This window comes from Ambystoma mexicanum, chromosome 6p (genome assembly GCF_040938575.1).
Source record: "Ambystoma mexicanum isolate Mex_15411 chromosome 6p, UKY_AmexF1_1, whole genome shotgun sequence".
Lineage (NCBI taxonomy): Eukaryota > Metazoa > Chordata > Amphibia > Caudata > Ambystomatidae > Ambystoma > Ambystoma mexicanum.
The window spans coordinates 909,774,225-909,792,115 of NC_090935.1; the positions used below are offsets into that span (position 1 = coordinate 909,774,225).

General features: G+C 44.7%; 1 protein-coding gene across 1 annotated transcript in view; it reads right to left on the bottom strand.

The window, feature by feature from the left end:
* The window catches only part of TMED7 (transmembrane p24 trafficking protein 7), a 58,568-nt gene that overhangs the window by 15,664 nt on the left and 25,013 nt on the right, over positions 1-17,891 (bottom strand). The window lies entirely within an intron of this gene.

The following is a 17,891-nucleotide window of genomic DNA, read 5'->3' on the forward strand; positions in this document are numbered from 1 at the left end:
TGACTCTGTGCTGTGGGCCACCCTGAAACCTGATTGTTGTTCGTGTAACACATCTACGGTTGCAACATGTTTTTGTCGCTATTTTATCTAGGATATTTAAGATAAAGTTCGAGTTTGTAATGGGGCAGAGGTTACTTGGATCCTTAGTATCCTGCCCCGCTTTCTTCACTAGTGGAGTTATTGTGACATTTTTAATGTCATCTGGCACAACTCCCTCCCAGAAGGAGGCAGTAACTATCCTTGTCAGAATTGGTGCGAAGAGTTCTTTATGATCTATAATAATCTTAGTAGGAAGAATGTTTTCGGCACAAGAGGTTGGTTTCATTTTTGACATTACCAAACAGAAGTCTTCCTCTGAAACCGTTGAGAAGTTGAAACTCTCCCTGCCGTTAAGATTGAGATTTTCTACTGGGGGACGGGGGTTGGTCTCAGAATTGATGGTGTCTCTCGCTAGGATGATGTCTCTTGCTTTAGATATTTTTGCAGCAAAGCCTTTTTATATCTTTTGTCACAGTCTTCTTTTGATGGAATGTACGGAGGGCAGAGGAACTTAGGTTTTTCCATGTCCTTAAGTATCTCAGAGTTTGCTAGTTGAGTTGGGCGCGGCCTCTATTTCTTTATTATAGTACTCCGACTTGGCTTCTTTGAATGCCTTTTTATACGCCTGCTCCGCGCATTTCCAGTCTTCCTTGTTTTTCTGAATTGGATTCTTGCGCCATAATCGTTCTTTAGCGCGTTTTACTTGTTTGAGTTTATTTGTGTGCTCATTATACCATTTACTTTTCTTACTGTTTGTCCTTATCAGCTTGCTTTTTAGTGGTGTATACTTATCTATCATCGCCTGCATGATGTGGTTATATTTACTTAGTAGATGTTTGCAGTCATCATTGACTGCAAAAGACTCCAAAGTCTGGAGTAGACAAGGTTTTAGTTGCTCTTCTCCAATGTTTTTAAAGTTTCTGCTCATGACTCTTACATGTGGGTTCTCTAACTGCTTCAAGGAGGGATTTAGAAGTATCTCTAGAGTCACCAGACTATGGTCAGACCAGATACATGGTTCTGTCCTCATCTGTGTTGGCTGTAGATTATTGGTGCAAATCCAGTCCAGCTGGTTGCCCTGAGGGGTGGTGGGCTCATTGTTTACTACTTGGAAAGCCATGTTGTTTGTGACATTTTCCAGGGCAATGGCCTCTTTGTCAACTGGGTTTCCTTGCCACCTGTTCATATCCCCTACTAATAGAGTGGAGGAGTTATTGGAAACCAGTTTATCCATTTGCAAGGATATTTCATTTAAAAAATCTGAGATCAGAGAGGGAGGCCTGTATATCACTATAATATTCAGACCGTCATTAGGTCTGTGAGTTAGCTTAAGTTGAATGGTATCACACCCTGTACAGTCAAAGTTTGCTTTAAAGAGGTGCAGCGCTTCCTTGGCAATGATTGCTACTCCTCCATCCTGTCCCTGGTCTCTACTTTTATTGTATAATATGTACCCCTCTGGGACGGCATTTATGCTTACCGGACCAATAGGGTCTTTTAACCATGTCTCGGTGATGCACATAATGTCAAGGTCCCTTTCTATAATAAGGTCGTGGACACTGTGTGCATGTTTGTTGAGGGAGCACGTGTTCAGCAAACCAATTTAGCGCAATTTTGTCACGCTTATGGGTCGTTTCCTGTATTGGCTCCTCGTTATTCATAGTACTTTTCAAAATATGAGGAGTGCTGAGGGTCTAATTACTAACTGTGAGCGACTCCCGGACTTCTCTCTACACGTTTCCTATGTCGGAGGGAGAGAAAGTAGGGGAGAGAATCTCGTTTTAGAATTGCTTGGATATCTTTCAAGCTTTAGATTTGGGAATAGGATGAAGTTTGCGTCTTCAAGCAAAATTTTACAAGAGTATGAGTGAAAATTAGGGAATAGATTAAATAAATCGCTCACACCTCGGGAAGCTTCCTTCCGCTTCCTTTCACAGAATGCAGTAGACTGTGCCTGCCCGTAAGCACCAGCGCGTTCGCGCCGGGTTTCTAAGGAAATTCGAATCAGGAACTACAATCCTGCTGGGGATTGTAGTTTCTAGCCCGATTAGAACGTGTGGGGAGAGAACTTTCCTTTCTACTAAAATTACGTGAAACGGCGAAATAAGAAGTAGATGGCCTAAGCTGCTCAAAGCTTCTTAGGTTTCTAACAACTTTCTCTAGACAATATTGGGCAACAAAATCTATACAGCTTACAATTCTAAAAATGTTAAAACTAGGCCTATGCAGAAAATATAAAACATAAAATTTGTGCAAACTGCTTCCAACACGGTTTACTGGCACGCTGCTTTTATGATACTCCTCGTACAAGTTTGTTTCAATCCTGTCCAACTCTTCGGGCTGTAACCATTCTTTTTCCCCATTCAAACCTAGGGCTTCGGCCATGCCGCATACCCCAATTAGCAAATTAGAGTACACATTTGTCCTTGCTCAAGGCCAGGCCCGCTGCCAGACACCAATGTTATATTACTATTTTGTGTACTTACATTTGGTCACTTTGGAAAAAATAAAACACAGGACAGATTTGCAAAACCATGCTTTTAGGTCCTTGCTTATGCTCCTCGTGCAGGTTTGCTGCAATCCTGTTCAGCACTTTGGGCTGTAGCCACAAGCAGAATTTGTTTTCCCATTCAAACCAATCCCGATTTATAAACACTTGATCACATAGCCGGCCCATGGTGGCCATGCCCAATTTAACCGCATTGCTGGTCCCTCATGGTAATGGACAGTGACCAAATTCACTGGGCTATGGCCACAGGCTATACCTCAGTCACCAAAAGGTATATCACTATTTTCTGTACCTACATTATGACACTACAATAAAACACTGACACATTTGCAAAATACATGCTTTCGGCTCCTTGCCAATGCTCCTTGCACAAGTTTGCTGCAAATCCATCCATGTTTTATTTTTTCAAGTGTCAAAATGTATGTACAACATAAATAGTCATAACATTTCCCCCACTTGACAAAATCCATTCAAACTGTGCACAGACATTCAAGATCGGGTCCATAATCTTTCTGAAAGCCTTTGTCTACATTCGTCAAATGGCAACAAACTTACAAGCCATCTAAAAATGTTGAGACTCCCCTCTAATATAGCCCCCTCTTGACAAAACTCCCACCAAACTTTGCAAAAACATTTATATCTAAATCTTAAATCCTTTTGCATACACTTGTGCAAATTAGTCAAATGGCACCACATTTCCTTCAAAATATTTTGAGACCCCCCCCCCTCCAATTCTGCCCCCTCTGGGCTAAACCGCCCTAAACTATGCATAACCATTTGGGGTTGGAGCTAAAATCATATTGCAAAATGTCATGCCGTTTCATCGAGTGGCGACAAAGTTACAAGCCATCCAAAACTGCTTTTCACCGACAATATAATGCAGAAATACGCATGGATGAACCTCTGAGATGTTCACGTACTTCTGAGATGAAAAAATAAAATAAAAAAAATAGATTTTTGGCTTTTTATAGCCATATCCAATCCAATCCCATCCTCATCACCCCTCACCTCCCCAGACATTGTTTAATTAGTTTGACAAGTGTAATGTTCTGCTTTTTTTATTAGCATTTACCGCGATGTTCGTGGACTACGGGCACAGTTTGCGAATCCAAAATGATGCCCATATCAAATGTTTGGTCAAATTAAAAATAGGACGTTTGTCAAATCAGCAGGCATGCAATTTGGCTGCAAACGTCACGCGGGTCTCCAATTGGTCCAGAGGTGTGCGCAGACCGGATGCAGATATCACTAATTCTATGTCAAGACCGGAGGCTCACATTATGCTTCTCTTTCTTTTAATTAACCACATTAAGAAATCTCAGCAGCAAGGTATTTTGTGCACTTTCATATCAAACAAGCTCATTTCAAAGGTGCACTAAAAATACATAAAACAGAACATTTTAATGAACATCTATAGTCCATAACATTTCCAGAGACAATAAAACTTCATATCCCATGATGCTCCTAAAGGTCATCCAGTGTCCACATGCATGTGATACTAGTCCTCCAATGGGCATACAGGTTCTCCCATAAACAGTCCTGAACAAGAAATAACTTCCTCTTTCTTTGCTGCTCACAGCAAGAGATAAGTTAATTTCGAGTGGATTGTGTCCTCCAACGTATTCCTCATCTTAGATGTATTCCATCCAGCTTTGCTGCTCTTCGGAAACTTTTTCGGCAGAGGGCGCTGTGCGTCAATGTCAGAGTCGATGGTCCCTCGAAGGCCTCCGTCGAGGGTGACGTCATCGGGTATATAAGTAGCACCCGCTGCGCCCGTTGGCCTCAGTTCTGTTTTTCTGCAGTATACGTTGCTTTGGAGATTCGGCGCGCCTCGATTTCTGTGAAGATAATAAACATAACGAAATATGTCCTAGGTCATCGACGCAGACCACGACCCCGAAATCGGGTTTCAAAAATGTCGATCACGGACCCGTGAGAGTGTTTGTGGTGCCTCGGAGAAGGCCACGACATGGAGGCCTGTACGGAGTGTCAGGCGATGACAGGGAAGGCCTTGCGAGAAAGGAGAGGAAAACTACAGGTAGGTTGCAAAACCGTAAAGCCTCTAGCATGGAGTCGAGGTCCCGTGAGGAGAAATCTCTACGCGAAAGGCATCGATCCAGGTCCCGAAGCGATTCCCATCGCTCGTCATCTTCGACCAAAAAATAAATAAATGAAAATATATAGAAGAAACAACGCCACAGGTCTCCCTCCATCTCGTCCGACGAGTCTCCGAAAAGGATGAAATGCCCCACGAAACATTAGTCTCCCGAAGAGTGGGAAGCATTCAGGGTCAAAATGATGGAGGTGTTTGAGAAAGCGAAGCTTCGGTCCGCACCGTCTTCGGAAGCCGGCCGGGAGCGTCATCGCTCCGACACTCGCATGCCCTTGAGCCCGGGTGATCGAAAAAGGAAGGATAGAGAACTTTCCAGGACACCGAGCGAAAAACGCTTGAGTCGACCGTTTGAGGTCACCGACGCCGTCTGAGATCCATCACACCTCGAAGGGAAAATCTTCGAAGAGCGCCTCGACGCAAAACCTGTCGATGACCACTGTCGTCGACGCCCTTATTGACAAAGCCCTCGGCGCCAAAGGCTCCAGCCAAGCAAGGGCAGCCAGAAAAAGGGAAAGATAAGGTTACAAGACCTGTAATACACCTCTTCCTCCTCCTCTCCCAGAGAAGGTTTTCAAGCCTCTCCCCAAGAAGGAGTTTTTCAAGTCCCTGACCTCAATTTGAGAGGAACAGGAGAGATCTGATGAGGAGAATGTACCTTTTGGGCTAGAATATAGAACCCCAAATGTCCCAGAATGCTTGATTTCAGAAAAAAGAAGAATGGGGGACTTGGTGGAATCATTACACAATGCAAGTGGCATTGACACATCTGCTGAAAATGACTTTGGCAGACCAGGAGAGCATGCCAGTCCATCATACCGTCAATTAATGACGAAGGTAGTAGATTACTTAGGATGGGCTAGACCATCAGCCCAATTCATCCAGGAGGATTTAACAGATATATTGGACCATGGTCCCACCGAAGACCCAGTAATACCCTTTCATGTAGCCCTGCAAAATAGGGTGGCCAAGAATTGGGAAACTCCGGATTCTATTCTTCCGGTAAATAAATCCCTCACCTCAAAATAACGCCCGGCCAGTAGCGACCCCGGCTATCTGTCCAACCATCCAACTCCCCGAGAGTCTGGTCATACAGGCAGCCACAGCTTCTAACAAACTTGCGTACCCTTCTATCCCTCCAGACAGGGACGAGAAGCGTGCGGATGGCTGGGCACAGAAGGTATTTTCAGCTGGGAGTATGGCTTTAAAATCTGACAACTCCACATGTGCCTTGGCAAAATTTTAGTACACTCTGTGGGAGTGCATCGCAATGGTGGCGGAGCACATACCAGAAGGGGAAGAAAGGGAAGGGTTCCTAGCCATCGTTAGAGATGGAAAGGAAGCCAGCAGGAATGCCTTCAATCTGGATTGGACACTGCGGACAGTGTAAGCAGGTCCATGGGCACTAGCACGGTAATGCGCAGGTTTGCGTGGTTACGCAAGTCGGGTTTTGCACCGGACGTACAGAACAACCTTCTGAACATGCCTATTGACGGGTCTGACCTTTTTGGCAACAAGGCTGACGAGAGTCTTGAGAGGTTGCAGACCTCAAAAGCAGCTGCCAAATCTTTAGGAGCTGCTATTAGGCAACCTCAGCCTTTTCGTGCGCCAGGACAATCATGGAGGGGACGATCCTATCGTTACTACCCCTCATATGGAAAGGCGAGAGGAATGGCCAGTCAAAGGGGCCAGAGAAAGGCCACTCGCGGTGGACGAGCAAAACGTGAAAAGCCAGCTCCAGCTGCAGCCTCTTTGCCATCAGCGGCTGTAACAACCGCCACAAAACCACTTTGAGGACTTGCATCACAAAACACCTGTAGGAGGCAGGCTGTCACAGCATCTGCAAGAATGGCTAGCCGTTACTTCAGATGTTTGGGCTCTAGAAATAGCCCAAGGCTACTGCCTTCCTTTTCTAACGCAACCTCAAAGCAATCCACAAGGGAGACAACCTTTGAAGTTTTCGGACCCGCTGCTACAGCAGGAAGTTCTAACCTGCTGGAGAAAGGTGCTATAGAACCAGTACCTGCAGCAGAGAACAAGGGATGGTACTCCACATATTTTTTGATCCCCAAAAAGGACAGAGGACTGAGACCCATCTTGGACTTAAAAAACTTGAACAAGTTCCTCAGGAAGGACAAGTTCAAGATGGTTACCCTTTGTCAGAGCCTTCAGGCCCTTCAACTTCAGGACTGGTTGGTGTCATTGGACCTCCAGGATGCTTATTTTCATGTGCCGATTCATCTCAAGCACAGAGAATACCTGAGGTTCGTAGTTGGCGAGGCATACTATCAGTTTCGAGTCCTGCCATTCGGATGGACCTCTGCCCCGAGGGTCTTCACCAAGTTAATGGTAGTGGTGGCAGCGCACCTCAGGAGAGGGGGGGATTCATGTCTACCCCTACCTGGATAATTGGTTGATCAGGGCACATTCTGCCGAGCAAGCACTGGATCATCTGAAAGTCACCTGCCACTTCCTCCACAGACTGGGCTTCTCCCTAAATTTCAAGAAGTCGCAAATGACACCTTCCCAACATCTTCAGTACATAGGAGCTGTATTAGACACATCCTTGGGTAAGAGGTCGCCTCCCAAGTCGAGGGCTCAAGACATTCTTCAGATGGTTTCCAAATTCCAAAATGCCCGAAATCTCCAGGCTTACGACTTTTTAAGGTTGCTCGGCCTCATGGCATCCTGCATCTTCCTGGTGCCAGAGGCACGCTTGAGGACGAGATCCCTTCAATGGGCTCTAAAGACTCAGTGGTCCCAGTTCTCGGGTCAAATGACGGATCTTCTCCAGATTCCGAAAAGAGTTCGACAAGATCTTCTATGTTGGACTTGTACAGAGAACATCCTAAAAGGAGAACCTTTTTGGCAACCATGGCCGGCGATCACAGTAGTGACGGACGCCTCACTCATGGGCTGGGGAGCTCATGCCAACGATCTGACAATCAGCGGTCGTTGGTCTCCAGTAGAGTCCAAACTACACATCAACCTTTTAGAGCTGAGGGCAATCAGACTAGCTCTGAAGGCTTTCCTGCCATCTGTCAGGGGAAAGAATGTCCTGATAATGACGGACAACACAGTGGCCATGCATTATCTAAACAAAATAGGTGGTGTGGGGTCACTACCTCTGTGCAGAGAGGCAATGCAGCTCTGGTATTGGGCAATTCAGGAAGGAATCTCTAATGGCAATTCATCTAGCCGGGGAGGAGAATATGACGGCAGATGCTCTGAGCAGGCAGATCATGGTGTCCCACGAATGGGAAATGGCTCAGGAAGTCATTCAAGAGATCTTCGCCGTTTGGGGAACCCCTCAAGTAGACCCATTTGCAACCGGTATCAACCGAAAGTGCGAAAGGTATTGCTCAAGGGAATTTCCCCGAGAGGAGCCCTGGGGGGACGCGTTCGCGGTGGAGTGGAATTTCCCACTATTGTATGCGTTCCCTCCGATTCCCATCATTCCTCAGGTCATCAGGAGGCTGAGACGCTTCGGGAGCCGCATGATCCTAATTGCCCCAGGAGAACATGGTACCCGGACCTTCTAGACAGGTCCATCTGTCCTCCAGTACGTCTTCCTCAGAGAGAACCTTCTCTCTCAAATGGAGGGTCAGGTTCTCCATCCAGAGGTCAAAACGCTCAACCTTCATGCTTGGTATCTGCAAGGCTGAGATACAGGGATTGGAACCTTCCAGATGAGGTTATGGAGGTGTTGCTTTCGGCAAGAAGGCCAGCAACAAAGTCTCTATACCGTTGCCGTTTGAAAAAGTTTTGCAACTGGTGCAGAGAAAAGAATGTCGATCATTTTCTATGTTCTATTCCGGAAGTACTATCTTTTCTTCTGACCCTAGCACATAGAGGTCTGAATGTTGGAACAATACAAAGGTTAACCTTGCGGCGCTTTCCATTTTAAAGCGCTTGTCGGAAGAATGCTCCTACTTCAAAATTCCTTTGATAATACAATTCTTAAAAGGACTCACTAATGTGTTTCTTCCTCACCCATTTCAAGTACCGATTTGGGATCTCAATTTAGTCCTAAAATTCTTAATGTGTGCTCCTTTTGAGCCTATACACACGTGTCCATTAAGATTACTAACATGGAAAACTGCCTTCTTAGTTGCTTTAACATCTGCAAGAAGAGTGAGCGAATTGCAGACACTGTTTTATGGGCCACCCTATACTGTGTTCCATAAGGACAGAGTTGTGTTGCGGGTTAAACCATCATTTTTACCGAAAGTAGTATCTGATTTTCATCTAAGTCAGAAAATTGTTTTACCCGCATTCTATCCTCCACCCCATCCTACTAAGGAGGAGGAGGAGGAAAGATTACACAGGTTGGATCCAAAAAGAGCTTTAAGCATTTACATCTCTAGACTTTCCAGAGTTAGAGTGGACAACCAGCTGTTTATAGGTTACACAGGAAGGAAACTGGGTCAATCGGTGACAAAACAGACAATTTCACGCTGGATTGTGCTTTGCATTTCAGAATGCTACAGATTAGCACAAAAAAGACCCACCAGAAGGGTTAAGGGCTCATTCCACCAGAGGCATCGCCTCTTCGACAGCCCTTCAAAGAGGTGTTCCAATAAGGTCCATTTGTGAAGCAGCAACTTGGCTTCACTACACACCTTTTCAAAATTCTATAGTCTGGATGCTTCCCAGTCTTGGAAAAGCAGTGCTTTATTCCGCCATCTAAGGGCATTGAAAAATCAAACCCCTCCTCCAGAGAAATTATACATACTGCTTTGGGAGTCTATCTAAGATGAGGAATACGTTGGAGGACACAATCCATTCAAAGAACAAGTTACTTACCAACTGGTAACGTTCTTTCGATTGGATGTTCCTCCAACGTATTCCTCATCGCCCTCCCAGCCTACCCCTCTGTAGATTTTTCCGGGTTATTGCCAACTCAAATCTCGCAAGGCTGATGCCTGTCTGCCGGCACAATCGACACAGTACAAAATCAAAGATAAAAAGGGGAAAAACAGAACTGAGGCCAAAGGGTGCCGCACGTGCTACTTATATACCCGATGCCGTCACCCTCGACGGAGGCCTTTGAGGGACCATCGACTCAATATAGACGCACGGCGCCCTCTGACAAAAATATTTCCGAAGAGCAGCAAAGCTGGATGGAACACATCTAAGATGATGAATACGTTGGAGGAAGATCCAATCGAAAGAACGTTACCAGTTGGTAAGTAATTTGTTCTTTTTCAGAACTGTTTATTCAATTTGCGCCATTTAACTTGGTCATATTGATCTTATGTATATTTGAGGAACTTTTGACTGTTACGCTTTTACCATGCTTAGTTGAGGACCTTATTGTCAGGCATTTTATCTTTTTTTCCCCCCCCGACACCAGCTGCTTCCTGCTGACTGAGTTAGTGCGCGGATCGAGCATTTTTTCGTTCGCCTTTTCTTTTATTGCTTGCGGCCTCATTGTCACCGCCACGGCGTCCGCCGTACCTCCGCTTGCCTCCCCGGCCCGGAGTCACACGCTCGGGTCTCGGGGAGGACAACGCAGCTCTAAGCAAGGCGCGACACGCCCGCGAGCCACCAGGAGGAGCTCCTGCTCTCCCTGGTCCTTTTCTCAGCGCTCTGGCACTCACGCAAGCATTTCCGCCCACGAAATAGCATTTAATACGAGCGCGAGCGCCGGAGCAATTGTTTGAATACTTTGTCCAAAAAAAAAATAATAATAAAATATACAAAAAGAGAGAAGAGAGGTACTTGTAGATGTCTGCTCTCAGCAGCCTGACAAGGAACAGGATCAGGCAACAACTGGAGTGAACTGAATACTCCAAAAAAGAAATTATAAAAAAAACAAACAAAACAAAAAAAAAGGAGAAGTAAGGTGCTTATTATGGCAGCACAATATTCCCCTCAATCAAACCAGGAATGGACGGAAGGTGATGAGGATTCATGTTATATTGACAAAGTGGCGATGGAGAAAAGCCTGCAAAAGGTATTAGGATTCGCTGCTGAAAGCAGCGTCAAAATGGTTTTAACAGGCATGCGCCTGCCAATACAGGACATACAATGCAGGGGGCTTCTCCGATCAGGGGAAAAAAGACCCAGAAGAGAAAGCACCTTAATCAAGGGGGATGTAGTCCGGCTCGTAAGAGCAAGAGCTCTCTGACCCCACCCCGAGCCAATTGATTCCTGCCACTGCTGCCGTTTCTGACACCTTCTCCAAGCTGAAATAAGCCTTTATGAGTAGGAAGGTAACCCCTTCCTTTGAAAGACCCTCTATCCCCGAAGAGGAAAACAGGGATGTTAGACCCTCAAGCCCGGAGGGAGAAGGACAGGGCGTAGAAGATTAACAAAATACAAGATTGTATGATGGCAACTCATCTCACACTTCTTCAGAGGAAGATATTGAGATCTGGCATTCAAAACCCTCGACCTCAGGAATGCGGCAGCCCCCATCCCCAGGGGAAACAACCTCCAACTAAGGGGATGTTCGTCCCCGAAGATTTAATTCAACCCAGGTCCACCGACTGGGAACCATCGGCCAGAACAACCGACTATACGATTAACAGGCTGCGTAAACCCCTTGACAAAGATCAGGGAGAGACTACAGGCAGAATGTCCATGTCCTGAGATACCACACAAAGTAGCTATGACGCCAGAACTAGACTCAAAAATGATCACGTTCTTAACAAAGCACGTGAAGGATCCCAGGAAAGGAATCGACCAAGCCTGGAAGTCCTGCCAGGATAAGCTACTGGACGTTGCTTGTCCTCTTGCAAACATGTTGGACCTGGCGGAAGGAGCTGTCAGGATCCCATGGCACATTTACACATGTTCTAAGAGACATTATACTAGAAAATCCTCATTTAAGAGATTACACCATCACACACATATGTAGAAGCATGGTTGAATGAGGTATAGATGTTGATTCTGAATTTTACATTAGATTATTTAAATACATTTCCTTAATGTTAATCTAATCAGGAAGTGTCTAATTTCCCAAGCCAAGATGGTGAGTCTGTTCCACAACAGTGATTGGATGAGAAGTGCTGTGAGGTAACTTGGAACTTCACCAAGATTCTAAACTGCCTTTCATTCCAGTTTCCTTAGAGGAAGGTAATTTAGCTCTGAAGAAAAAGTAACTAAATTTGAATTTGAGAAACTATTTAAGAAGAAGTTACTCTTAAGAAGATAAAGTAGTTCAAGAAGAACTTATCCTGCATTGAAAGAACTATATTCCATACAGATGAAGCAAGCTAAGTCCATGAGTGGAATATCATTATATTTATTATTCAAAATGACATTTACAAGTTGAGTCAAGAAATATTTTTTGAACTATAATTCTACAATGCAATGAACTTAATGTGCTCTAGCTCGAGTTGTTTACCGTCTGATAAGTGAATGTTTGGTTTTTAGTACTTGCGGTTGCAGTTACTTTTCTCTAATTTACCGTTTAGTATTATAAATGTGCTGAACTTTGGTCAATATTGTATGATAGTGTTTATACTAAAATAGAGTTTTTAAAATACTAATTTATCACTAATCAAAAGAAAATATTTATTTTAATGTTCGCGTGACATTCGTTTTTGATATTTAGCGGAACGGACCAGTAGACGTGTATCTGACGTCCTTCTTTGTTTATATTTACTTCCTGGTTGCGACGCATAAAATATTTTGTGTAATCGGTTGCGCGGCAGGTGCGGCATCGGGGTGGATACTTGGATTTCCTTTGGTGCGCAGGTCTTTTCCTGATCGCGTGGTGTGCGCGGCTCCTTTTTTGTGCGCGGTCTTCTTCAGCAGCGTGTTTCCGTTCCGGCATGCGCAGCTCCTTAACAGTGCACGGTCATCTGCTACAGCGCGGAGCTTTTCAAGAGTGCGAGGTGTATGCAGCTCCTCTTCAAGTGCGCGGTTCATTTTATGAAGGCGCGGTTTGGATTAGAGGCGAGTTATTTTTCGTTTGCTTCGTTATTTTTATAGTGTACATCTTCATCTAAGATTCCTGAATCAATTTCAGTCAAGGTATGAGCACGCTATTTTCCGGACTTTAATAGAAGCCTATTCCTTGTCAACATTTGTTCCTCAGTTAAAGTGAAAGTTACCAAGAAAAAATTCCATAAACTATTCATTGTGATTTTGGAGAAGTTTACAAACATTCGTTCAAGGACATTTATTTTCCAAGTCAAATTTTTGAAGTATTTTTTTGGACACTTTAGCTTCATAATTAACTAAGACACTAAGGTTTTCAGTTTGAATTTAAAGAAGAGGTCAAAGAAAATATTTAAAAGATACTAAGCAATAATAAGCCTATCAGCAATTCAGCATAGGCCGCAGGTATATATACATAGATGTTATTAAAACTAAATACATACAAAAGTAATTGAAATTAATTAGAGTAATATTAATAGAATATTATATGTGTTTAGATCTTCACAGACTCAACACTGAAGAAGCATCTAGCCAGTATACCAGTTCCAGATGAATAACCAGTAGAGAAGAGGTCTACATAGAATACCAGTGAAGATCTGCTTTTTGTTTTGTTCTCCATTCCCCTTTTCCCTTGGGTTTGCCAGTTTAGTAATTATATCTTTTTGAGATTGTTGAATTGGCACATCTAGGGGGTCTGGTGGGCCAGCATCACTCCTGAAGGAAGATTCAAGATTGGACCATGACAGGAGCCTCCAGCTCTTCAGACCCAGTTGACCTAGTCATTCTTTCCGGTTGGGCTCAGAGAGCCATCTGCCTTCTGGGAGATGCGAGCTGCACTATCTCCACCGAGCGCAGGAAGAGCATTCTCTTCAAAATAGACTCGAAGTTAACAGAGTTAGCAAACAGTCTGGCGCCGCCACTCAAGGACTACTCTTTGCCGATCCTTTTATGAAGGAAATGTCCAAGTTCGTAGGCCCCTTTACTGCATTGGATAAAGCCCAGGCCTCCATCAAGAAGGTTTTCTCCAGGGCCGGTCAAGGTCGCTCTTCCGGCTGTTATGCCTTCGACAGAATACCTCAATATCAGCAACAAAATGCCTGGCAAGAGCGCACCAATAACTTCTTCATCCCCAGAGAACGAGGCAGGGGTCGCTACTGGAAGAGAGGACCTAAGAGCGGAGCCCAACAACCCTCAGGTCAGTCTACTAATAATAGTGCCTGCGCTGCTTGCACCCATTGGGGAGTGGGGGGGCTAGCGCTCTTTACAAGTGCTTGGGACATTTTGTCAGGAGACGCCTGGGTCAGGGAAACTGCGTGCGGTCTGCGACTAGAATTTTTCACGCAACCCTTTCAGACCAGTTCCCCTCCCCCCATAATAATGTCACAAATAGATCGGAGAGCACTAGACAGCGAAATTCACAGCCTATATCAGAAGCGGGCGATTCGCCCCTGCTCGACTCCGGGCGGCTTCTTCAGCCCAATTTATCTGGTGCGCAGGAAGGAGAAAATGAGGCCCGTGATAAATCTGAGAGCGCTCAATGAATTCATAATTTATCAGCATTTCAAGATGGAAGACATCCACATGCTCAGGGATCTTCTGAGACCAAACGATTGGCTCATGCGTCTGGATCTCAAGGATGCATATCTTGCAGTCCCTATCCATCAGGCACGCATGAGTTATCTAAGATTTTCTTGATAACACCAAGATTGGGAATTTACGAGTTTACCCTTCAGGCTCTCTTCAGCTCCCTGGGCGTTTAACAAGCTGTTTAGACCGGTGGTAGCTCATCTAAGAGAACAAGGCATCCAATTGATAATTTACCTGAACGACATTTTTCCCATGGCACAATCTTAGGAGCTATTACAGGAACAGGCCAAGCTAGCCATAGATTTGCTCCACAGTCTCGGCTTCCTCATTAACTGGGAGAAGTCAGTTCTTTGTCCTTCCAGGAATCTAGAACTTCTAGGGTTCGTAGTGGACACCCAAAATTCACAGCTCAGTCTTCCAGCTGCCAAGATACATTCAACTAAAAGGGAGATTCGCAGGCTCCTTCAGAGGGACTTCATCTCTCTACGGGAACTAGCAAGAGTAATAGGTCTTCTAGCCTCATCCATCCAAGCAATATTTCTGGGTGCCCTTCATTACCGGGAATTGCAAAGACTGAAGGGTCACCACCTGAGGCGCAGCCTCTCATTCTCAACACTTGACACTGTCCCCCCCAGGCGTGGACGGAGCTAAATCGGTGGCTCTCACACATGGAGGTCTGGAACGGCAGGGCCATCTTCGGCTCCACCCCAGATATCATCATCGAATCAGACGTCAGTCGCTCCGGTTGGGGAGCGAGATGTGGCACAGTAGCCACATTTGGGACTTGGACTCCGCAGGAGCTGGAGATGCACAAAACTGTCTGGAGCTTTTTGCGGGATCATTAGTAGTTCGCTCCTTTGCCAGGAACAAAGTGGGCTGCTGTATCTTACTAAAGATGGGCAACGCATCCGCCGTAAGATACATCAATCATCTGGGTGGTACAAAGTCTCGTCCACTAGCAGAACTAGCCAAAGACTTTGGGCATTTTTGCCTAAATCACTGAATTTCCGTCACAGCGGAATATCTTCTGGGTCTCAAGAATGTGATAGCGGACTGGCACTCCCGCCATTACGTCGATTCCAGTGACTGGAGACTCAGCAGGAATAGATTTCTCCGCCTGCAACAGATCTGGGGTCCAATGTCCAAAGACCTCTTTGCAACTCGTCTCAACACTCCGCTCCCTGTGTCCTACAGCTGGAGACCTGACCCAGCAGCCTCAGCGACAGATGCATTCCTACAGCCTTGGACAGGGGGCGTTCGCTATGCGTTTCCCCACTTTTGCATGATAGCGAGGACCCTGGCGAAGGTCCGTCAGGACAAAACAGAGCTGGTCCTCATAGCCCCAGTCTGGACATCAGACCTGGTATCCAGTTATTCTGGAACTTTCCACGGATTCTCCAATCCTTCTACCCCAGTCTCCAGATCTTCTATTGAATCCGTGGAGACAGGCTCACCCCCTGCTCGTCTCTGACTCTAGCGGCTTGGAGGATTTCAGGGCAAGATGGAGAAATGCGGGCATGTCCCGCAAGGCAATCCATCTCATTGAGGAGAGCTGGGCCCCCGCTACCCTCAAGCAGTATTACAACTCCTGGGAACTAGGGTTGTCATACGCATGAAGTAATATATTCTTTTTCTTTCCTTGACAGCCTCTACAGACAAGTCCGCCTGATCCGCGGTTCAACGACTTTTCTTCTGGTTGACCAAAGTTTAGATTCATAGCACCGAAGGACAGCAAAGTTCGCAGCCTCGAAAGAGGAAGTTATTTCTTGTTCAGGACTGTTTATGGGAGCACCTGTATGCCCATTGGAGGACTAGTATCACATGCATATGGACACTGGATGACCTTTAGGAGCATCATGGGATATGAAGTTTTATTGTCTCTGGAAATGTTCTGGACTATAGATGTTCATTAAAATATTCTGTTTTATGTATTTTTAGTGCCCCTTTGAAATTAGTTTGTTTGATATGTAAGTGCACAAAATACCTTGTTGCTGAGCTTTCTTAATGTGGTTAATTAAAATAAAGAAGCATAATGCTCGCGTCCGTGTCTTTAATAGAATCAAGAATTTCTAGTAAGTTATTATGAAAAATCTTTATTCTTGTTGACATTGTTTTTGGTCATAAAAAAATGAATGTTTTAAAAAAAAAAAAAACATCATTTACACGAAATATCAAAAGCATGCGACCGATCACACCAAATATCAAAAGCATGCATTCGGGACCAAGCCGCCGCTCCTCGGTGCACATCCGTCCAGCTGTTTGGGCTGTAGGCACGAGTACAATTATTTCCCCATTATGTCTCTGAGGATTTCCAAAGTTTTGGGACCCCCTCTTCAACTTCTCCCCAACTTGACAAAACTGCACCAAACTTTGCATAACCATCGTTCGTGGCCATATACTTTATTTGCTAAGCTTGGTGAGCATTAGTCAAACAGTGCCAAAGTTACAAGCCACCCAAAAAGTGCTCTTCCTGTAGGTTGAGCATCTTCACCATAACTACACAGCCTCTACTGCTATATTCACTGAAAAAAAACAAAACAAAAAAAAACTGTAAAAAAGGGACGTTATGGTTACAAGTAAAACAGAAAAATCTCCGAAATTTGCCAGTTATGGTAAGCTAAGCAACTATAACTCGCGCCACCAGCGTGGACTACTAAGACTAACACCACTGCCCATGGCCACAGGCTACATCTCAGTCACATCACTATTTTTGGTACGACACTTGTCAAAAAATAAAACGCTGACACATTTGCAAAACCAGGCTTTCGGGTCCTCAATGCTTACGCAAATTTGCTGGAAATCTGCCCAGGTTTTATTTTTTCTTACAGTGTCAAAATGTACGTACATAGTCATAACTGCGCCCCCACTTGACAATCCATTCAGACTTTGCATAAACTTTCAAGGTTGGGTCGCAATCTTTCTGAAAACCTTGGTTTACATTCGTTAAACGGCAACAAAGTTATAAGCCATATAAAAATGTTGAGACCCCCCCTCCCTCTAATTTAGCCCCCTCTTCACAAAATACCAAACTTTGCAAAAACATTTATATCTAGATCTAAAATCTTTCTGCAAACTTGTGTACATTCGTCAAATGGCATCACATTTATAATGCTTTACAATATTTTGGGACACCCTCCCTCTAATTTTGTTCCCTCTTGACAAAACTATTCAGAATTTGGTCTAGAAATTCCGAAGTCTCATTGAGTGGTGCCAAAGTTATAAGCCATGCAAAAACTGCTTTTCATCAACCCCGTAATGCACAAATAAGCATAAATGCCCCCCAACATCTAAGATGTTCATGGACATCACAGGACTGTTCCGGATATTTCGCAGACATCAGAGAAGAAATACGCCCGTTTTTTGGTTTTTTAAGGCCATATCTATTCCCATCCTCATCACCTCAGAGATCGTTTGATAAGTTTGACAAGTGCAATGTTTTTTTAAAATATGTTTTTACTGCAATTTCCAAAAATCTGATGCACCATGTTTATTGACCAAACCGCGCGTGCGCCTGTTGTCCGAGGACATTACGTCACCCTCTAGACCAATCGGAGACCCGTCCGCGAACCTAACAGTGAAGCGAGTCTGCCGATCGAACCCAGACACCAGTACTTTTTTTGGACCTACATTTTGGTAGTTTAAAAAAAAAAAAAACATACTACTGGAAGGATTTACACCAAATTTACAAAAGCCAGCTTTTAGGACCAAGCCGCCACTCCTGCAGATTTGGCGAAAATCTGTCCATCCAGAGTT